Source organism: Lactuca saligna, chromosome 5 (genome assembly GCF_052625555.1).
Source record: "Lactuca saligna cultivar CGN05327 chromosome 5, ASM5262555v1, whole genome shotgun sequence".
Taxonomy (NCBI): domain Eukaryota; kingdom Viridiplantae; phylum Streptophyta; class Magnoliopsida; order Asterales; family Asteraceae; genus Lactuca; species Lactuca saligna.
The window spans coordinates 301,911,090-301,935,485 of NC_136421.1; the positions used below are offsets into that span (position 1 = coordinate 301,911,090).

General features: G+C 32.3%; 1 long non-coding RNA gene across 19 annotated transcripts; it reads left to right on the forward strand.

Moving 5' to 3' along the window:
* The first annotated feature begins 212 nt into the window (after positions 1–212).
* On the forward strand, positions 213–22,627 carry LOC145048401 (uncharacterized). 19 transcript variants are annotated; one of them, XR_013682845.1, is made up of 19 exons: positions 213–416; positions 962–1,032; positions 1,585–1,685; positions 1,797–1,963; positions 2,049–4,386; positions 4,925–4,996; positions 6,089–6,822; positions 6,936–6,989; positions 7,071–7,156; positions 7,291–8,915; positions 9,012–11,987; positions 12,345–12,416; positions 12,632–12,652; positions 12,723–12,818; positions 12,900–12,994; positions 13,547–15,697; positions 15,803–15,873; positions 16,173–16,234; positions 17,105–17,662. It is a non-coding gene; the product is annotated as an uncharacterized LOC145048401 (long non-coding RNA). The 19 variants fall into 19 exon arrangements; XR_013682837.1 differs by adding an exon at positions 22,479–22,627 and having other exon boundaries at positions 12,345–12,818; positions 17,105–17,162; XR_013682842.1 differs by having other exon boundaries at positions 12,345–12,818; positions 13,547–13,609; positions 13,681–15,697.
* The last annotated feature ends 1,769 nt before the right edge of the window (positions 22,628–24,396 follow it).

The following is a 24,396-nucleotide window of genomic DNA, read 5'->3' on the forward strand; positions in this document are numbered from 1 at the left end:
AAATATTATTATATTGGATTAATATAAAACATACTATTAATAAATCAAAGTTCTTTTATTAATCAACACAGAAATTAAACAGCTTAAGGAATTAATCTTAATTTTGGAAAGCTTTTATAAATAAATAACCGTTGGAAATCCAAAGAATCTGGTTTCGTATTCGCGCATTTATATCTGCGTCCTTCAGTCGTTTCGCTTTCATCAGACGCAAATATAACCCACCTCCCTCTTTCGCCGGAGATATAAGTAAAACTCGAAAGGGTTGGGTCAGTAATTGCGCATTATACCGTTTGTTCTTCAGCCATTCCGCTACCCAAACCCCCCGGAGACCCATAGCGATCTCTGCAATTCCACTTCAGGGAGACCCAGACACCCTGATCCTTTACAGGAGACTCACAAAAATCGTCAAGATCGCTGTAAGTTTTCAATTTAAGGTTAATTGTTGTTTTTTATTCTATTTTGTGTTTCTACTTCCAGTATTACCCCTTCTTCTTCAGCTTTTCGATGGCAGGTTTTTCTGATGTTATAGGTTTAAGTTACTCCACCAGATTCATTGTAACTTAGAAAAGAAGGAAACTACAGATTGTGTCTCCGTGTTTTTTTTTTGATCTTTTTATTGGGTTCTTCGTCCTTTTTTTTTGCTTTTTTTTTTTCTTTGATAAAATCTGGTTTTGTTGGTTGTAAGAAAATGTCATTCATTCTGTCACTTTCTTATGGAAGCCTTGTTTTGTCAGATCAACATGTTTTAGTCAAGTCCTTTTTTGTGGCTATGTCATGGTTGTTCTTCATATTTGTTAAAAATTCAGTAATGTGAAATCATCATTCTTTGATTCGTATATGTTGAACTGTGACTATGCTACTGAAGGATCTGTTATGTTTATTAATTTATTTTTCCATAACAAAATTATACTTTCTAGAATTACAACTCTTATTAATATTTAACAGTTATATATTTGTGTAGGTTATACAGAATCATTCAAAGTGGAATACAAATAACAGATCCCTACATCAAAATATGAATGCTTGTATTTGGTAAGTCTTGGTAAGCCTAGCTTTTCGAATACATGACAGCTAACACACCAATTTTAACAGTTATATATTTGTGTTGGTTACTCGTTGTACAACATTGATCTTGGTTTTTGCCAGGTCACATGTCCCTATTAATTATAGAGTAAATTACAATTTAGTTGCTCTTCAAATCAAGTAATTAAACAATAAGATTCCCAGTAAAAAAACTTTCTTTTTCATGAATCTTGAATGTACAACTATTTATGCAGGTGTCACAAGTTCTGTTCATACTACCATAAGCATGTGCAGATACATATAATGATTGAAATACAGATTGTTTATATTATATATACTGAATTGCCTCGGCAGGGCTGATGCAAATTATGCTCCTGGACGTTTGATTTATGTGGTTTCGATTTATGAGCAAATCTGGCTTTGATTTCGATTTATGTGGTTTCCATTTGTTGTGTGTCTGATTTCGATTCGCTATTTATCTGATTCGGCCAAGTGATTTCAATTTGTAGTCATATTTTATTCAATTTGAAATGACACATTTTTTGGTCTAAAAAACTGAAGTCAGACCTTCAGATGTTGTATGTGCAATAAATCCTGAAACAACTCCAAGCTCTGCAACTCCTAATTCTAACCGACTTCCTAACCCTGGGGTGCCCCTTCTGGTATAAAAGACATTATAAACTTCACATTCAAGACTTTTCTTTTTTATTTTTATTTTATTTTATTTTTTTTTAAACTATTATCTTATATCTTTGTATGGTGAAAATGATTAGGTGGTTTTCAGCCAACAAGGGCACCAAATGTATCTGGGTTAGGTGGTCGTGGTTTACCAGGGGCAGACATGACAGGTGGCATGCCTGACATGAGCCAGCTGTTGCAGAATCCAGCTGTTTCTCGTATGATGCAAGTCTTGCTTTCAAATCCCCAGTATATGCAACAGGTATGTTAAACATGATATACACTATAGTTGAGGTATTAGAGCTTTTATAAATATTTTTAATGGTATTGGTGATGTGAATTTGTAGATTGTGAGTCAAAATCCTCAACTTCTGATAAGAATCGATAACACAATAATGAAGAACAGAAATTGTGAGTCTATGTCTCTTAAGTCTATTTCACATTGAAAATATTGTACCTTTCAACTTTTTTATCTTGTTTTTTCTATTTCACATTGTCCTATGAAAATCTAAACAACTATAACATTGTACTTTTTAAAGCTGGCTAATAAACACCTGCTTGGTCAACAACATATAGGCTCAGTAAGATCTAATACAATCTTAGATAACATGTCAATTTCGGTAAATATTACCTTTTTCTAAAATAACTTATCATAGAGATTATTGTAAATAATTAGTCTGTTATATGTTATGATTGACCCAAATAAAAATATATAAAAGTTGTTCCAAATTTTTGTATATCAGAAGTAGGAAATCTGTAATATAAGGGTGAACAAATATTGATGCCTTACTGGAACCGATATTGAATATATCGAATATAACATCTAAATGTGTTATTCAATTTTGATGTAATATGGTTGAAATTATGCTATTACTCTCTTTAGAGACCCATACAGTTGATGAATGAATGTGTACTCTGATAGACATGAGGAAACCCCTAATCAGGTAATTTTTCATTATATAGTAAATGTATCTTTTATCATTCTTAAGTAGCATGAGTTTCTTTGATTTGAGTTAGTTAATCTTTAATGATTTCTGGCATTTGATTACTGATTTATCTGCATATGGATTGGTGCTTCTTAGGGTAATAACGAGCATCACCCTTTTTGTCCACCAAAACCAGATGATGTTGCTACAAAATGTTATACAAGTGGTTTCTTTTTCTTATTCATTTGTGCCTTTTTTCTTTTCTTTTCAACTCTACAAAAGTTTAATCATTTCATCCACTTATTCCTTTTCCTACATGGTAGTAGTTTCCCATGGAAACCTGATTGCAAATCTTTTTGAAATTAACTTCTATCCATCGATGTGTAAGTATCAGCAATCTTAAATTGGTTAAAATGTCAGTTTTTTTTGTCCTAATACTACCCATGCTTATTTCAGTTATCTATATCTTATCTTTCTTTTGGCACACATCACATACATAAAAGGCCCAACCAGATGATATAGCTGCCTTAGTCGGATTTTATCAAGGAGTAAGAAACTCAGGTTTATGTGTTCTTTTTCCAAATTAAGTTCATGTTAAAACTGCTCTTTCATTTTGACTTTATAGGTGACAAAGCTCTACGTTGTATTTTTATTTGTGTAGGACAAGTTGAATTGTTTGATGTCATCGATGATTATATAAAAGAGTATATGATGGGTATTATATATATATATATATATATATATATATATATATATATATATAAGCAATCACTAAAAATACATTGTTATTTCTTGCATTTAAACCCTATATTTTTTAAGTGCTTTGGTTCTTTACTAATGGAGGGGGGTTACATTGGGTGGATCTTGAAAGTAGAATGTTGTAATAAGATTGAAAGGAAAGTTGGATGCTATATATAATAAGCAATCACTGAAAGAAGAATGTTTTCATTTTCACCAAATATAAAAAAAATATTATGATTTACGATGAAAGGATATTGAGAAGATGAAGATAAGGGTAAAAAAATCATTTTACCTAAAACTAGTCAGTTATTTTTATAAGCATATTTTTAATGGAAAGATCAGGCCCAAAGTTCAGCTGTGATCAAAACGGCATGCAATCTCAACTCTATGCATTATCAAAGGTCCTCCCTCTATCTTGCTATATATAAAACAAGTGTATTTTGGTCATTTAATAAAACGAAGAAGAAGAATGTAACTGAATTCCTTCAGCCTGCCCCTATGAATGGTTCAAGTCAATCAAATATAAAAGGAATTTGATGAAAGTTGAATTCTATCCAAATTTTCTACCAAATGCACAATTGAATGGAATCCTGAATTCCAGTTCTACCAGAATCCATGATTCCAATTCATAGATGTGAGTTTCAAACATTAAATTTCAAAAAATTCAATAGGACTGAATTTCAGCATAAACCAAACACGTCTTGAAATGGAATCTCTGAAATCCAACTGTCAGAATCCGTGATTCCATTTCTTTGCTGCGGTTTCCAACATCTGTAACTGTTTTGATAAGGCAGCTGGTGGAACCTCTCAACAATCCACTGCACAACTTGCTCAAACAAAATGATTGCATGAATTACTTTTTATTCTGATTGAACTCCAACGACAAGTAAATTTACTCTTCTACCCTCAAAAACTACAACACTAATTAAAATTTATATCCTTGTTTCAGGGAAGTAGAATACGAAAAGACAATAAGGTTATGGGAGGTGTTGAACACTTTCATCTATACAGAGCCAAGGTAAGAAACCAAAGTTTACTTTGTTGATTACTTAATAATATACATGCAAAAGTGGTATATAGTAAAGCTTTGTTGCAAGCTTTGTCCTTGGTGCTAATGGTGTTACAAATTGTCCGTGCAGTCCAAGTAAAATGACTACTTTGCCACTCTCTCTTTCTCCTAGAGCATCTAACCTCAAAATTCCTCAATCGTCATCTTAAACTCTAATCAAACCAAAACCCAAAAATGATTTTTCCTATCTAACATATTAACACGTTGTACTTTTTTATTTATTAAGATTTTGCATTCTAAAATTTAGCATATTAAGAGTCTGTATTTAGGCGATTTTCAATTCCACCAGCATCCACAATTCTAATTCATAGCTGCGATTTTCAAACTTGATATTTCAAGAAATTCGACAGAACTGAATTCCGTCCTAATTTTCAATCAAACATGTCTTAAAGGAATCTCGAATTCCAACTCTGTTGGAATCCATGATTCCTTCTGTTTCTACCCTCACAAACTACAATACTAATAAAAGCTTATTACATGGTTTCAGCGAAGTAGAATACAATAAGGCAAAAAGGTTATTATGGGAGTTGTTGAACACCTTCATCTATATGGAGCCAAGGTAAGATACCAAACTATACTTTGTTAATTGCTTAATAATATTCATGCAAAACTGGTCTATAGTATAGCTTTGTCCCTGGTACTGATTTTCTTACAAACTTGTCCATGAAGTCCAAGTAAAATGACTATTTTGCCCCTGTTCCTTTCTCCTTCATCATCTAACCATAAAAACTCTTTCTTCTTCATCATCTAACCATAAAATTCCTCACTCTAATCAAACCAGAACCCAAAAATTAAACTAAACCTAAAACAAAATTAAGATCCAGGGTACCAATACTTTCATAATCAAACCTATTAAGACATTGTAAATTTATTTTTTTTACTGTACCTAGAATAACTAAACATGTTTGTTTTTGGTTACCAGTTATAGCATTATACTTTTATTTTGTTTTTCCTACATGGATATTATACTTTGAAAATCTAAACAGTTATTATTTTTTTTTTCATATCAAGACACATTGTACTTATTTATTTATTCATATATTGCATTATAAAATTTACCATATTAAGACTCTGTGTTTTGCCAATGTAAACTTGTTTTATTTTGGTTAACATTTATAGCATTTTCCATTTAAAAATCTAACATATTTAAGCGTTTTAGTTTTTTTTTTTTTTTTTTTTTTTTTCTTATTAAGACATGCACTTTACAATATTGTACCTTTCAACTTTTTTATCTTGTTTTTTCTATTTCACATTGTCCTTTGAAAATCTAAACAACTATAACATAGTACTTTACAAAGCTGGCTAATAAACACCCGCTTTGTCAACAACATATAGGTTCAGTAAGATCCAATACAATTTTAGATAACATGTCAATTTCGGTAATATTTACCTTTTTTTAAAATAACTTATCATAGAGATTATTGTAAATAATTAGTCTGTTATATGTTATGATTGACCCAAATGAAAATATATAAAAGTTGTTCCAAATTTTTGTATATCAGAAGTAGGAAATTTGTAATATAAGGGCGAACAAATATTGATACCTTACTGGAACCGATATTGAATGTATTGAATATATCGAATATAACATCTAAATGTGTTATTCAATTTTGATGTAATATGGTTGAAATTACGTTATTACCCTCTTTAGAGACCCATGCAATATGCTTTTCTTGGAATGTTTGATGTGGCAATGAAACGTATGTTAGAAGGCATGGCTTGTAGTCATCAATCAAAGCCAATGTAAGAGTTTTGCTGCATTTGTAAGATAGAATTAAGCACAGCATTCAGTTGATGAATGTGTACTCTGATAGACATGAGGAAACTCCTAATGAGGTAATTTTTCATTATATAGTAAATGTATCTTTTATCATACTTTAGTAACATGAGTTTCTTTGATTTGAGTTATTTAATCTTTAATGATTTCTGGCATTTTGATTACTGATTTATCTGCATATGGATTGGTGCTTCTTAGGGTAATAACAGGCATCACCCTTTTTGTCCACCAAAACCAGATGATGTTGCTACAAAATGTTATACAAGTGGTTTATCTTTCTTATTTATTTGTGCCTTTTTTCTTTTTCTTTTCAACTCTACAAAAGTTTAATCATTTCTTTCCACTTATTCCTTTTCCTACATGGTAGTAGTTTCCCATGGAAACCTGATTGCAAATGTTGCTGATTGCAAATCTTTTTGAAATTAACTTCTATCCATCGATGTGTAAGTATCAACAATCTTAAATTGGTTAAAATGCCAGTTTTTTTTGTCCTAATACTTCCCATGCTTATTTTAGTTATCTATATCTTATCTTCCTTTTGGCACACATCACATACATAAAAGGTCCAACCAGATGATATAGGTGCCTTAGTTGGATTTTATCAAGGAGTAAGAAACTCAGGTTTATGTGTTCTTTTTCCAAATTAAGTTCATGTTAAAACTGCTGTTTCATTTTGACTTTATAGGTGACAAAACTCTACACTGTATTTTTATCTGTGTAGGACAAGTTGAATTGTTTGATGTCATACATGATTATATAAAAGAGTATATGATGGGTATGATAAATATATATATATTTTTCAACTAGTAAAGCTTTATGATGCTCTATTACTCCATTGGGTGTGTGGTTATCGCAGTGTTATAAATGCTGTGAAGTCCTCCGATGGTATGAGAGAAAGTCTATTTAATAATGCGAAGAGGAACACATTACATTACTTAAAAGGTAACAATTTACAAAACTTTCTTCAACACACACACACACACACACACACACACACATATATATATATATATATATATATATATATATATATATATATATAAAAGCAATCACTAAAAATACATTGTTATTTCCAGTCGTCAGAATCCGTGATTCCATTTCTTAGCTGTGGTTTCCAACATGTCTGTAACTGTTTTGATAAGGTAGCTGCTGGTGGAACTACTCAACAATCCACTTTTTTATCTTGTTTTTTCTATTTCAGATTGTCCTTTGAAAGTCTAAACAACTATAATATAGTAATTTTTAAAGCTGGCTAATAAACACCTGCTTGGTCAACAACATATAGGCTTAGTAAGATCTAATACAATCTTAGATAACTTGTCAATTTCGGTAATTATTACCTTTTTCAAAAATAACTTATCATAGAGATTATTGTAAATAATTAGTGTGTTATAAGTTATGATTGACCCAAATGAAAATATATAAAAGTTGTTCTAAATTTTTTATATCAGAAGTAGAAAATTTGTAATATAAGGGCGAACAAATATTGATATCTTACTGGAACCGATATTGATTATAAAATCTAAATGTGTTATTCAATTTTGATGTAATATGGTTGAAATTACGTTATTACCCTCTTTAGAGACCCATGCAGTATGCTTTTCTTGGAATGTTTGATGTGGCAATGAAACGTATGTAAGAAGTTATGGCGTGTAGTCATCTATCAAAGCCAATGTTAGAGTTTTATTGCATTTGTAAAATAGAATTAAGCACAACATACAGTTGATGTATGAATGTGTGCTCTGATAGACATGAGGAAACTCCTAATGAGGTAATTCTTCATTATATAGTAAATGTATCTTTTATTATTCTTAAGTAACATGAGTTTCTTTGATTTGAGTTAGTTAATCTTTAATGATTTCTGGCATTTGATTACTGATTTATCTGCATATGGATTGGTGCTTCTTAGGGTAATAACGAGCATCACCCTTTTTGTCCACCAAAACCAGATGATGTTGCTACAAAATTTTATACAAGTGGTTTCTTTTTCTTATTCGTTTGTGCCTTTTTTCTTTTCTTTTCAACTCTACAAAAGTTTAATCATTTCTTTCCACTTATTCCTTTTCCTACATGGTAGTAGTTTCGCATGGAAACCTGATTGCAAATGTTGCTGATTGCAAATCTTTTTGAAATTAACTTCTATCCTTCGATGTTAAGTATCAGCAATCTTTAATTGGTTAAAATGCCAGTTTTTTGTCCTAATACTACCCATGCTTATTTCAGTTATCTATATCTTATCTTCCTTTTGGCACACATCACATACATAAAAGGTCCAACCAGATGATATAGGTGCCTTAGTTGGATTTTATCAAGGAGTAAGAAACTCAGGTTTATGTGTTCTTTTTCCAAATTAAGTTCATGTTAAAACTGCTGTTTCATATTGACTTTATAGGTCACAAAACTCTACACTGTATTTTTATCTGTGTAGGACAAGTTGAATTGTTTGATGTCATCCACGATTATATAAAAGAGTATATGATGGGCGTGATAAATATATATATATATATATATATATATATATAAGCAATCACTAAAAATACATTGTTATTTCCAACCGTCAGAATCCGTGATTCCATTTCTTAGCTGTGGTTTCCAACATGTCTGTATCTGTTTTGATAAGGCAGCTGCTGATGGAACTACTCAACAATCCACTGCACAGCTTGCTCAAACAAAACAATATCTTAGCTGCGGTTTCCAACATGTCTGTAACTATTTTTAACTAAATCTGTTAATGACATGTAATTCCAGGTTTGGGAATTTTTATTGAGATCTTATTCATACAATTTGACATATGCAGAGAGGCGGTATATTGTCTCAGTTAAAACATTAGAGTACATGACTTTCAAAAAAACCAATGGCAGGTAATGACTATTTTGCCCTTCAACTTCTTTCTCCCAACATATTATATTTATTGCAAGTTTATCTTGTATAGTATTTTCCCCAGAACAGGCTAAAAGGTTTACCAAATTTGGAGAAAGGAAGGGTTTGATCGAGAAAGATGTGTTATGAAAAGGACCATACAATTCAAATTATTTAAAGTGTTTGTTTTTTTTTCTTAAAAAAAATTAAGTATTTTTTTTAAAGGTAAGGATTGACAGGTCATTGTCGTTTCATGAGGGTGATGATAATCCATATATTCGCCTTTTGCATGATATATTGTTGGCTTACTCATTCTACAACATTGATCTTGGTTATTGCCAGGTAACATGTCCCTATTATTTATAGAGTAAATTACAATTTTGTCCTTGTAATATTTCAAAAGTTATGGTTTTCATCTAGATGTTTCATTTGTTGCACAAGTGGTCTTTAAAGTATACCTTTGTTGGAAGGTTTGTCCCTGATGTTGATGGTGTTACAAATTGTCCGTGAAGTCCAAGTAAAATTGCTTTTTTGCCTCTATCTCTTTCTCCTTCATCACCTAACCATAAAATTCCTCAATCCACACCTTGCAAAAAAATGAGCATAAGACTAAAAAGATTATCTGGTTAAAATTTTTAGATCATGATTTTGGTTTAAGTTTTTGGGTTTTGATTGAATGTGTTTTGGTTTTTATGATTTATGAGTTAGGAGATTGAGAAGATGAAGATAAGGGGAAAAAAATCATTTTACTTGAAAGTAATATGAAATTCCATGGAATTTGACAGAGTTGAATTTGATCCAAATTTTCAACCAAATGCACCGTTGAATGGAATCTTGAATTTCAATTCCACCGGAATCCACAATTCTAATTCATAGCTGCGATTTTCAGACATGATATTTCAAGAAATTCGACAGCACTGAATTCCGTCCTAATTGTCAATCAAACATGTCTTTAAAAGGAATCTCGAATTCCAACTCTGTCGGAATCTGTGATTCCTTCTGTTTCTACCCTAACAAACTAAATACTAATTAAAATTTATTACATGGTTTCAGTGAAGTAGAATACAAACTATACTTTGTATATTGGGAGTTGTAGAACACCTTCATCTATACAGAGCCAAGGTAAGAAACCAAACTATACTTTGTTAATTGCTTAATAATATACATGCAAAAGTGGTCTATAGTATAGCTTTGTCCCTGTTACTGATGTTCTTACAAATTGTCCATGAAGTCCAAGTAAAATGACTATTTTGCCCCTGTTCCTTTCTCCTTCATCATCTAAGCATAAACTCTCTTTCTCCTTCATCATCTAACCATAAATTCCTCACTCTAATCAAACCAAAACCCAAAAATTAAACTAAACCTAAAACAAAATTAAGATCCAGGGTACCAATCTTTCATAATCAAACCTATTAAGACATTGTAAATTTATTTTTTTACTGTACCTAGAATAACTAAACATGTTTGTTTTTGGTTACCAGTTATAGCATTATACTTTTATTTTGTTTTTCCTACATGAACATTGTACTTTGAAAATCTAAACAGTTATTATTATTTTTTTCATATCAAGACACATTGTACTTATTTATTTATTCATATATTGCATTATAAAATTTACCATATTAAGACTCTGTATTTTGCCAATCTAAACTTGTTTGATTTTGGTTAACATTTATAGCATTTTCCATTTAAAAATCTAACATATTTAAGCGTTTTAATTTTATGTTTTTTTTCTTATTAAGACATGCACTTTGAAAATATTCTACCTTTCAACTTTTTTATCTTGTTTTTTCTATTTCACATTCTCCTTTGAAAATCTAAACAACAATAACATAGAACTTTTTAAAGCTGGCTAATAAACACCCGCTTGGACAACAACATATAGGCTCAGTAAGATCTAATACAATTTTAGATACAATGTCAATGTCGGTAATTATTACCTTTTTCTAAAATAATTTATCATACAGGTTATTGTAAATAATTACTCCGTTATATGTTATGATTGACCCAAATGAAAATATATAAAAGTTGTTCCAAATTTTTGTATATCAGAAGTAGGAAATTTGTAATATAAGGGCGAACAAATATTGATACCTTAGTGGAACCGATATTGAATGTATTGAATATATCGAATATAACATCTAAATGTGTTATTCAATTTTGATGTAATATGGTTGAAATTACGTTATTACCCTCTTTAGAGAACCATGCAATATGCTTTTCTTGGAATGTTTGATGTGGCAATGAAACGTATGTTAGAAGGTATGGCTTGTAGTCATCAATCAAAGCCAATGTAAGAGTTTTGTTGCATTTGTAAGATAGAATTAAGCACAACATTCAGTTGATGAATGAATGTGTACTCTGATAGACATGAGGAAACTCCTAATGAGGTAATTTTTCATTATATAGTAAATGTATCTTTTATCATACTTTAGTAACATGAGTTTCTTTGATTTGAGTTAGTTAATCTTTAATGATTTCTGGCATTTGATTACTGATTTGTCTGCATTTGGATTGGTGCTTCTTAGGGTAATAACAAGCATCACCCTTTTTGTCCACCAAAACCAGATGATGTTGCTACAAAATGTTATACAAGTGGTTTCTCTTTTTTATTCATTTGTGTCTTTTTTCTTTTCTTTTCAACACACACACACACACATATATATATATATATATATATATATATATATATATATATATATATAAAAGCAATCACTAAAAATACATTGTTGTTTCCAACCGTTAGAATCCGTGATTCCATTTCTTAGCTGCGGTTTCCAACATGTCTGTAATTGTTTTGATAAGGCAGCTGCTGGTGGAACTACTCAACAATCCACTGCACAACTTGCTCAAACAAAACGATTGCTTGAATTACTTTTCATTCTGATTGAATTCCAAAGACAATAAGGTTATGGTAGGTGTTGAACACTTTCATCTATACAGAGCCAAGATAAGAAACCAAAGTGTACTTTGATGATTACTTATTAATATAAATGCAAAAGTGGTCTATAGTATAGCTTTGTTGCAAGCTTTGCCCTTGGTGCTAATGGTGTTACAAATTGTCTGTACACTTTCATCTATGTCATGGTTGTTCTTCATATTTGTTAAAAATTCAGTAATGTGAAATCATCATTCTTTGATTCGTATATGTTGAACTGTGACTATGCTACTGAAGGATCTGTTATGTTTATTAATTTATTTTCCCATAACAAAATTATACTTTCTAGAATTACGGCTCTTATTAATATTTAACATTTATATGTTTGTGTAGGTTTATACAGAATCATTCAAAGTGGAATACAAATAACAGATCCCAACATCAAAATATGAATGCTTGTATTTGGTAAGTCTTGGTAAGCCTAGCTTTTCAAATACATGACATCTAACACACCAATTTTTACATACCTTTGTATAAAAAACATCAGTGAATGTGAGGGGATTATATTTGTAACAACAAATAAGTTTCCTTTTAAATTATAATTTCTTTTCCTTCTAAGATATTGTACTTTGTTCTTACTTTAAAATCTAAAGATGTTTGATTTTGGTTGCCATTTGTAGGATTATACTTTCATTGGATGTGTAAGTATCAGCAGTCTCAAATTGGTTTATAAAATGCCAATTGATTCACCATTATAAATTGTTGTGTTAGTGTGAGGTTATTGCAGTGTTATAAATACAGTGAAGTCATCTGGTGATATGAGAGAAAGACTGTTTAATAATGTGAAGAGGCAAGCACTACTTAAAGGTAACAATTTACAAAACTTTCTTCAGCACTTTTAGTATACTTTAAAGAATATGATATGTGTGATATTATTGAATCTTTCAGGCTAGAATTCATCTCCTATGCTATGTGGGACAAATTATTAGTATTTAACAAAATAAAAGACAAACATGGTGGATGGGTTTGTTTTATGGTTTCAGGTGCATCATCCTTCCCTTGTCTCTTAATGTCATGTATTTTCTTAAAGCCTAAGTTAATTTTAACAACTTACTTTCCTTCATTTGTGTTTTCAAGCATCCTAATTTCATTTCTTTCTATTATAGTATTCTAGTTTCAAAAAATTTCTTAATAACATGTTGTACTTTGAAAATTAATCCAATTATGGCATCGTACTTATAGCTATTTTTCTATTAGGACATAATACTTTTAGATGTCTACCCCTTTATAGCTTTGTGCTTTCATCTTTTTTCTTATTAGGACATTCTTTATGCTTTAAAATTCTACCCAATCATAGCAAATTTACTTTCATTTTTTTGCTTATTAAGACATCATACTCTACTAAATTTAAGTAAGCAGTGTGAATATGTAGGGCATTGTGCAGTAATATGATGTACTTTTAATCTTTCTTATTAGGACATTATACTTTAAAAAATCTATCCAATCACAGCAGTGAAAATTGCTTTGTATCAATGAAAGAAGATTGATATTTCTTGCATATAAAGCAATATTGATGTATAGTATCTGTGTTTCAGAAGTAAAGCTTGTGGATGTTCCTGAGATGAACTATTCATCTAAATTCTCTCTCTTCTGATTGGGTATCACCCTGTCTTCTTCTTCATCATCATTTTGTTTTTTCTGAAAAATCTGATTTTTTAAACTGCACCAGTTGTAATGCTACTTAAGAATAGAAGAAAAGTTATTCAGAAGACAATCATTTGTCAGGGGTTTTTGATGGTCATGGTCAAATTTTTCAGAGTACATGACTTTCAAAAAAACCAATGGCAGGTAGAACATCATTTGTCAGGGGTTTTTGATGGTCATTGTCCATTATTATATATATATATATATATATATATATATATATATATATTCATTCTGTTTTAGATAGCAATAGAATATGGTAATTTATTGAATTGGAAAATATATTATATACAAAAACCTACCTGATTGTATTTAGTAAGAAGTTCATTTTCCCTTAAAGAGTGTAGTTACATTTATTTTATGATCAGTATTTCAATAATAAAATAAATGTTACGTCGATTGAGTTCCAGAAGTCGAAGTTGAATCGGTGGGACAAATTTTATTGGAGCCTAGTGGTTGTGGAATTAATTCTGCACGTGTCCATAACACTTGAGGTCCAAATTTTGACAAACCTGCAAAATAAATGGGGTAAAAGTTAAGGAACATAAAATTAATATAATATATGATTATAAATTAGGGACCTCTTCTAACTACCTCAATATTGTTTTAAATTCATCTTTATCTTTATCAATCCTCCAAACCTCTTCACAAAGATCATAGAGGATGCTCCATTGAAGCCATAAGTGCTTTGAGAAAGAGGATTGAGGTGCAATTACAAACTAAAAACTATTAAAATAAAAAGGCATACAGCAACATTGGTGCAAGTGATGTCTCCGATGTCTCCAACACAAAACATATTCAAAAAGGAAAAAAGATATATATAAAGTTAAGGGCTGTTTCTCTTTTACACACAGAGGTTAACGAGTTAAGCACTTAATCTGGAAAGTTATACAACATTTTAATTGTTGTTTCTTTTTGACTAATATTATTGATCAGAATGACTAAATGGGTTAAGCAACCTATGTGCACTTTTTTTCCCTCCCAACTCTTCTCACATTCAAATTGATAAATATTGAAATTAATGAATATTGTGATTTGCTTTTAGAAATGTAGGGTAAAATGGTCATTTTTGTGAGTATTCACAAAAAATATATGAAACATTTTTTATGATGTTTTACCTGTGTCTGATTTGAGTGGAGATAATACAACAAGACCATAATCTTCTATATTCTATGTGGTGTGTAAGTTTTGACTTTCTATTGTTTTTACAAGAATGTAGGAGCTCATGTGAGTATGAAAAACTCTTCAAATTCTAACTACCTCAATTGTTTTATAGCTTTTTTACCCTTTTTTCCGCAAAATTAATCTTCTTTAAATGGCATATTAATATATTTACATTTGTTTAATAAGTTTTTGGATTTGTTCATTAGGAAGCTAGCCCAAGAAATGTCTCTTCAACCATATCTGTGTTTTTCATTTTTTTATCTCAATTGTCTTGTTCTCGATTCTTCTTTGATTGATTTTTTCAAAGGGTTTTGATTTTTGAATGGCAGAGGTTCCTTATATAATTCTTTCCTACTTGAAAATTAGGGTCTTTGAGTTTTTTGTTTTTCATTATATTCGTTATAGTCGATTTATATAATGGTCTTTATTCTTCCTTTCTATAATGGTCTTTATGATTATGTTTTTTTAATCTTCTCTTCCTTTTGATGCCTTGGTTATTTCATGTCGTATGTTCTCTGTTTTCTTTTTGATGATGATGTGATGCTTATTTCTTAGTTGGCATGATTCATGATGTGTATAACATAACATAGGCCTCTTTGTGATGTTTATTTTAACCATTAAACGTGTCCATCATGGGATCAGATTATCTTTTTCAAATGGATAAAATCCCAATTCTATAACATGATTCTTTTTGTTGTACAAATGAGGTCAGCAAATGAGTCTGGCTTATTATGATCAAGAAAGGTTAGAGCATCATACAACTTTATAAGAGTTGTAAATATTGCCATGTCATCATTCAGCTTGTTGATTTTTGAGTGTTATTGTTGGCAAGTTTTTATAGCAGTATGATCTGGATCTTGGGTATGATGTTGCCAAAGGTATGTGTCAGTGGAGATGGAGATTTTATTATTATTATTATTATTATTATTATTATTATTATTATTTGGAATTGAGTAATTTTACTGAAGTTTATTTATTTGAAGGTGAATATGGTGAAAAATGGAATCATTGACCCTTTGAAAGTCATAAGAACAGCCTTGGTTGATGCAGCAAGGTTAGTATAAAGTCATGAAAATAAATGTCTTGATTATAAATTTATTTTAAGATTCCATGGTACTTAGTATATATATTATTTTCTTTTACTTTTATTTATATAATCTTTATTTACAACAGAGGTATTCTTAGATTCTTGTGTTTCTTTTTATTAAATTGCAGTTATTTTGGCTTTCTTATCTGTCCATCGAATTTACTTTCTTGGAACTTATTTCTTTCTTTTGAATCTATTATTGTAATCAAGAAAGAATTTCAACTCTGTTGATAACAATCTGTTGGTGACAATGGAGCCTTTTTTAGGTTGTTGAAGCAAAAACAGATGCTTGGTGTTAATTTGCAGTTTATCTGGTTTGTCTTTTAAGGTTCACCCTTTTCTATTTTATAACTTTTACATTTTTATGCAAAATTATTTGTTTGATAAATTTTTTGGATTTATTTATTAGTAAGTGTTTCCTATTTCGGGTTTCTTGTTGAAAGATGGGGAGCACAAACATGTGACTGACTCCCCTTCCATTTTGATGAGATGTTTGCTCAATGTTGATGTTCAAGAGGGTATTTGTGTCAATTCTCTGTTTTTTCATAAGTGTTTGTTGAATATCAGTAATGGCCTTTTGATTGATCATGCTCTTTATTAAAGTATATATAATGGTTTCTATGATTATGTTTTTTTTTTTAATCTTCTCTTTCTTTTGATGCCTTGGTTATTTCACGTCTTATGTGAACAAATGTTCTGTTCTTGAAGTCTAGAACTATTAATGTTTTGATTCTTGTTTCCATTCATGTTAAGAAATAAGAGCCTTTTTCCTTTTATACATTTTATGCTCAATATAGCTCTTTAAGGTTGATTTTGGCTCTAGTGAATAGTGATGGACTTCAGAAGGTGAAAATTACCGATGTAATCATCTCATCTTTTTGTTAATACTCTGATTATCATTAGTTGTTTAGGAATAGTAAGTTGAATCATGGCATGTTGTCGTATATTCATTTAGATTATTGATATATGAGTGAGCTCCAAAATACAGATTGAAAGGAGTCATAGATGCATGTAAAAGTCACTTCTTAGATTAATGAAACCAGTGATTTCATCATGCGTCTATATAGTTCAAAACCTGAAAAGCAACCAATGGGACATAGTGCTCAAGTCAAGTTGTACACTTTCCTCATGTCTGAAAGGTTTTCTAACAAAATTAGCATTTGAACCTCTTATATGATTTTGTTTTCTTCATTTTCAGGTACAAAAAGAATATAGAAGATTATGGTCCTGTTGTATTATCTCCAGATCAGACACAGGTAAAACATCATAAAAAATGTTTTGTATATATATATATATTTTTTGTGAATACTCACAAAGAATGAGACCAAAATGATCATTTTACCCTACATTTCTAAAAGCAAATCACAATATTCATTAATTTCAATATTTATCAATTTGAATGTGAGAAGAGTTGGGAGGGAAAAAAAAGTGCAAATAGGCTGCTTAACCCATTTAGTCATTCTGACCAATAATATAAGTCAAAAAGAAAGAACAATTACAATGTTGTATAGCTTTCCAGATTAGGTGCTTAACTCATTAACCTCTGTGTGTAAAAGAGAAACAGCCCTTAACTTAATATTTATCTTTTTCCTTTTTGAGGATGTGTTTGGTTTGAGGGAATGTAATGGTTAGTTCCATTGGAATGAAAGAAGCTGTTTGTTTTGCCTGATGGAATGGAATGTGATTCCTTCCCCTTTGTTAGCAGTGTTATTTTCTTCATTTCATGTTAAATAATATGTTGTGTGTTTTCTTTAAATGGCTTGTCTATCCCATATTTATGTATTTTCATTTGTTTAATATAACCTTTTGGATTTGCTCATTAGAAATGTCTCTTCAACCATATCTGTGTTTTTCATTTTTTTTATCTCAATTGTCTTGTTCTCGATTTTTCTTTGATTGAATTTTTCAAAGGGTTTTGATTTTTGAATGACAGAGGTTCCTTATATAATTCTTTCCTACTTGAAAAGTAGGGTCTTTATGTGATGTTTTAAGTTACATTTTTTTAATCTTATCTTCCTTTTGATGCCTTGGTTATTTCATGTCTTATGTGAACAAATGTTTTCTTCTCTGTTTTCATTTTCATCATTCCACTCTTATACAACTTCATCTTTCAATTCTCCAATGCATACAATCTTACAGAAAAAACTTACAACTCCACCTCATCACCATCCGATGCATAGAAATGAAAATAACTGTCTTGATTATAAATTTATTTTAAGATTCCAGGGCACTTGGTATATTTTTTTTACTTTTATTTATATAATCTTTAATAGTAATGTTTTAAAAAAAGACCTACGGATTGATGTCCTGTTTCTTATGTTTTGTACACGACTTATGCATTAATATGATCTTGCTTAAACTATTCTAACTTTAATTTCTTGTTATGGAATTTAAATTTTGAGCTACAAGCTGTTTTATTTCTTTTTATTTTGTTTAATGTGTTTTTTAGTGGTTTTCAAAATAAAGGGATTATAATATAAGGTGTCTTACTATTAGTTTCTCTAACTTTTGTGAATATTTGTTATATTCTGTTTATTTCAAATGATAGCATTTTAGGTAGGGGCACAAACAGTTACATTATGGTTTTTATCTTTGAAAGGCAAAGGTGCTTTATACAAAATTTTCCTATTTGAAAATTACGAGTTTCTTCTTTTTATCATCTTCTTTTATTTACAATAGAGGTATTTTTAGATTCTTCTGGAACTTATTTCTTTCTTTTTAATCTATTATTGTAATCAAGAATTTCAACTTTGTTGATAACAATCACAATCTTTTTGTGATAATAGAGCTTTTTAGGTTGTTTAATTTGTTGTTGAAGCAAAACCAAAAGGTAGTAGTGTATTTTGATTTTTTTGTTCTGAATCTTAATGCCTTCTCGTTTTTTTCTATAGTTTCTATAATGGAGAAGAATTCACCCCATTTCGTTTTTTCTTTAGTTTCTATAATTTTGTTTCAATTAGATTGTAGTTTGTTATTGAAAGTAACCCTGGAATTGAAAGAAACTATGGGAGGCTTTTGTTGGAGATGGTGTGAGTAGTTCCTAATGAAATTGTTTGTCAACAGTTGGAATGAAACATGGATCTTTTAAGGTGGAAAAAAGTATATAAAATATTTGTTTTGAGTGAGCTTAATAACTTGAAAAATTGCTACTATGTAAAAAGGTGTTTATTGAGGCACAATATGAGGTTGAAACTTAAACTATGCATATATTCTTTTTTTTTTTTCTACTTGCAACATTCTGGGTTTTTTTTTTTTTTCATAAGTTGTACTTTGAAAAACCCTAGCCAATTATATCACTACCTTTTTTTTCCTTGTTAGCTAGCACATTAAACTATGAAATTTTACCCACTTATAGCAGTGGAAATCGATTTGTATTTCAATGAAATTGTTATAAGAGGAATTAAATACCCTCCTATCAATATGAAATGATGAGAAGTGTCTTAACATGTTATCAATTTTATCAAAATGTGACACTTGTCACCTTCTCATATGGGTACGAAGAAAACTTAGGATCATGATGCCTTGCTTATTTCATGTACTATGTGAACAAATGTTGTGTTCTATATTTTCTTTTTTATCATCATCACATTTATTTCATTATACACACATGTCACATAAATATAATTTTTGTGTTCATGTACAAGTGTGTGTGTGTGTGTTTAAATGAGCAATTCTAAGTTAATTTTTATGTAATGACATATTGCTATTACTTAATATCACATGTAGCTCTTAATATCACATGTAGCTCTTTTCAGTGATATAACATAACCCAAGTCGACCCGTTTTCGGTATATGGGTCAAATTTGGAGCATTCTTTTGGTATTCAGCGCAATTATAATATGTGTTGGTATGTTTTGTTCTACTACATTGTAACTTTTAAAAATTTCTTTATCAAGGCATTTTACTTTGAAACATCAACCCATATAAAAATTGTATCTTTCAAGTTTTTTCTTATCAAGGCATTTTAAAAATAAATCAATCAATTTTTTTATCGTATCAAGGCATTTTACTTAGAAAAAAGACCAATTATTGCATTGTACTATCAATTTTCTTATTATAAGCACAATTAACTTTGAAAAATCAATCCATTGTAAAATTCAAGTTTCTTATTATAGCATTGTGCTTTTTGGTTTTCTTTTTGTTACAACATTGTAAAATTCAAGTTTATCATTTTACTTTAAAAAGTATACCTTATTTATGTTGACAAATCCACCATTTATAGCCTTATACTTTCAGTTTTCTTATTTTGGCATCACACTTTGTTCGTTGAATTTTTATGTACTTTGTTGTAACCTTAGAAGCTTAGAAAATTGTACAAACAAGTGACCAATAATGCACATGAGCCTTGATACAAACTGAAGAAATTGAGAAAAACTAGTGACCTTAGACTTCAAGTGTCTAAGTGTTGAAGAACTCAAACAAAGTTTCAATCGTCAAGTAGCAAGTAATGCGGAAAATAAGATTTTTTAATAAACCAAATTTATGATGAAAATGTAACATCCCAAGTTCAGAAGCAAGAGTTTAAGAGTGTAATGTGTATTTAGGAGGTGGACTCGGCGAGTGGGTGTGTTTACTCATCAAGTCTGAGCGGGATTTTGGTCGCGAGTTAAGTGACCAACTCGCTGAGTCGGCAGCTGGACTCGACAAGTTGGTGCTGAGTAGAGAAAACCCCAATCTTCGGGTTTGCACCCTATTTAAAGGACCTTATGTCCTCCCCTCAACCTCCTTAGCACCCTTTGAGATCCTGAAAACCCTAAACTCGTGTGTGTGTGAAGCCTTGGAGGGAGATTGAAGCTTTGAAAGTTAATTCTAGTGGGAGAAACTTGAAGATCAAAAGGCTTGCATCAAGAGAGGTGTGGATCTAGAATCTACTTCAGTTTGGGCACATTTTGGAGGTAATAATTTGTTACCTTCACTCTTTTGCATCTAGATCTATTATCATTTGAGATTTGTGGCATTTTTGGTATGATTGAGAACTATTTCGAGTTAGAGGCTTAGATCCGAGGTTACTACTTCAAATCTAGGCTTGTGATGCTCCAAAATGTCATAAAGCTTCTGTCTAAGAGTTATTGGTGAGGCCTCTTTGTCTAAAACCCAAGCCCTAGAGTGTTTTGGGCCTATATCTCCTTGGTTTCACGTAAAGTTTGCCACTTTATGTGAGTGTTAGACTGTAGAATAGTGGATCTGTGGATTTGAGCCCCTGCATGGCTCGAAAAGCCACTATATATGGTTTGAGAACTAGAGAGACTCGGCGAGTCACATGGGTGTACTCGACGAGTTGTATGAACATGTGCATGGACTCGGCGAGTTAGAAGAACAACTCGGCGAGTCTGTTGAAGATTGCCTTGGACTCAGTGAGTCTGTTCTTGGACTCGGCGAGTCTGGTCGTAAAACCCAACCTCTTTTGGTTAAAGCATTGGATTAGTGAGTTGGTTGGCGACTCGGTGAGTTGGACAGGATGAAATTCCGAGATCGTTGAACTCGACGAGTCTTGGGGCAACTCGGCGAGTTGAGTCGTATTATGAGAGTTTCTGAGTATAAGAACTCGACGAGTCGACGGGTTGACTCGGCGAGTAGAATCAACCAGGAAGGTTGACTTTGACTGAGAACTTTGACTTTAACCAAGAGTTGACCAGTTTGACTTATAAGGGTATTTTGGTATTTTTTGAATTGGTTCTTTGGTAGTGTTCTGTGGTGAAGTTCGTGTCAGTAGTCGGAGCAGCTTGGTCTTATCTCTTCAGTCGGCAATTGCAGGTGAGTTCTCCTCACTACATCAACAAGGTCTACGGCACCAAGGCCGACCCTTTATGATTTACATCCTGGCTTAGGATGGTTGTTATGTTATTGCTAAGTTAGATTACATCCTGGCTTAGGATGTTTGCTATGTTATTGCTATGTTAGATTACATCCTTGCTTAGGATGGTTGCTATGTTAGATTACATCTTGGCTTAGCATGGTTGCTATGTTAGATTACATCCTGGCTTAGGATGGTTGCTATGTTAGATTACATCCTGGCTTAGGATGGTTGCTATGTTATTACTATGTTAGATTACATCCTTGCTTAGGATGGTTGCTATGTTATTGCTATGTTAGATTCATCCTGGTTTAGGATCGTTGCTATGTTAGAGATCGGTTAAATCGGTATCCTGGTTATAGGATGGTTGCCATGTTAGTGATCTGTTAGATTTGCATGTTTACTTGTTATATGTATGTGTACATGTTTATTGGTTTGGGGAAGGGTTGAGGCAGGTCCTGCTGTGTGTTGTAGTGCCAAGACACCCTGGGTAGACTGCAGGCCCGAGCCGGGCAAATCCAGTTAGGTTGAAGGCCCAACGAGCGGTCCGGATAGGCTGAAGGCCCCGAGGAGGGCGGTCCAGACGTATCGATGGCTCGGAGAACAGTCCATATAGGCTGAGGACCGGGAGTCAGTCCAGTCAGACTGATGGCTCATTATACATGTTGTTTGCTGTTTTCTTATATATTTATATGATATGGTTATATCTGTATGGCGTTGGTATTTTGGGGGTAACTCACTAAGTCTTCGAGCTTACATTTATCGATTATTGTTTCAGGTTTTTTGATGATCGTGGGAAGGCGAAGACGTGATCGTGCACCTCCTTACATTTTCTTGATTGATTTTGGGAATACTCTGATGTTTAAATTATTTTGAAAGTAAACTGTAATAACTTAAATGTTTTAAAAAGTTTTAAATTGGCTTGAATTAACGGGTGACAAGTTGGTATCAAAGCCTTGGTTTGAGTGAATTGGAGGAACACTCGTGTGAATCCAGTCTCAAATCAGGCAAAGATTTCAAAAATGATTTCTAAAATGGTTTTCAAATGATAAAGGAGGATGCAGTGTACGATCAGCTGGAGCTCGCGGATAGACCCCAAAATACCATACAGTATTTGACTATCTAATATGTTAGAACAACATGCTGGTACTAGGCTAGAGATCTTCAGGAATTGCATGATAGAATTGCCTGATTACATGATGCCTGATAGCCTAGGGTTTTCCTTATATGAAATTGACATCATTACTGTAGTTGCTTAGTATATGCATCGCGATTGTACATAATTAACATCTTATAGCCTGAGAATGTTTGGTTTGACTTTATTTCTGTTCCTTGTCTGGTTGTGGGCTTAGAGTAGGACCGAGTATTCAAAAGTCTATAGGGTCCAACGTTATGTATGGTTAGAATATACGAGGGTTGCAGGGTTGGTGGAAGTTTCATGGGTCGGTTGTGAGAGGCTGGGAGGCAAGTTATGAGATGTTTAGCATTCCTCTAGGAGTGGGGTTTTGAGCGCTCGCTATGATTATGTATATTGTTAGGGTGTTGTGATGATACTTGAGACAACTATGGGTAGGTGTGGAAGGTAGTATGGGCCCGTACTACTGAAAGCATAGGACCCGTACGCGTAGCAAGGAAGCCACAACCCTAGGGTTTGGTTGGGAATTGGTTCTTGTCATTATATGGGTTATCAGAGATCTTTCTGGTATATTACCAGAATGGTGGTTACGAGACATCTTGAGACAGGATCCAGGTTTGGATCGGGAGCTGGCAGCCAGGATAGGCCAGCATTATCAGAGGACCGTGTTAGTGAGATCATCCTAGAGGAGGTGATTGGGGTTGTCCGGGAATAGTTTTTTTTGGATGTTTCAGTCTACTAAGACCGCTATGGTTGAGTATTTCGACGAGCGCTATGCAGCCATTGTCGAGACGACTGCCGCAGCAGCTTCAACAGTTGTCATAACAGCAGGGAGAGGAGCTAGACGAGCTTTCCAGAACCAGGACTTGTTATTGGTGCATAATCTGATGAGCAGAGGGATACAGTTATCTGGGAGCAGGAATATGACTTGTACTCATTATATTTCCGCAGGTTGAGCGGGAGAGACTAACTTGTGGGTTTCTAGATTGAGGCTTGGGGGTTTTGCTCGAGATCGGAATGTGCGTCGCAGGGACACTGGAAAGGAGTGATGAGTATGTTCAGCTGGGGTTTTGCAGCTGGAAGTGGAATGGATAATTGATGAATTGGATTGTCGTTTGGTAGGGCAAGGATTGTTCCCTCTCAGTTTTTCGAGCTCGAAGGAGTGAGCAGACTTGTGACTCGGGGGCAAGTTGTTTTCCATCTTGGGGTCAGTCGGTTGCAGAGGTTAGCAACATTATTTCAGCACCGGTGAGCACAGGTGGGTCGACTTGGCATAAGTAAGTGTGGAGTCTGGTTTGCCTTGGATATTTTGCATCGGACTGTAAGGAGTCATTGTTCAATCTATTGCACATTTGGGATTGTAGATTATGTCTTGGGAGTAGTTGTAGCCCGGTTTAGGGCAGAGGTTGTTTTAGTGTTGCATTTCAGTTGTGGATGTTTGAGTTAGTAATTGAGTCAGGGTGCAAACCATGAAGAGACTAATTCTAGAGCCTGAGAGCGGGAAGTTTATTGGAAAACCTTTGGAAAAAGGGGTATTACGTGGGAAGTCCGCGGATAGGGT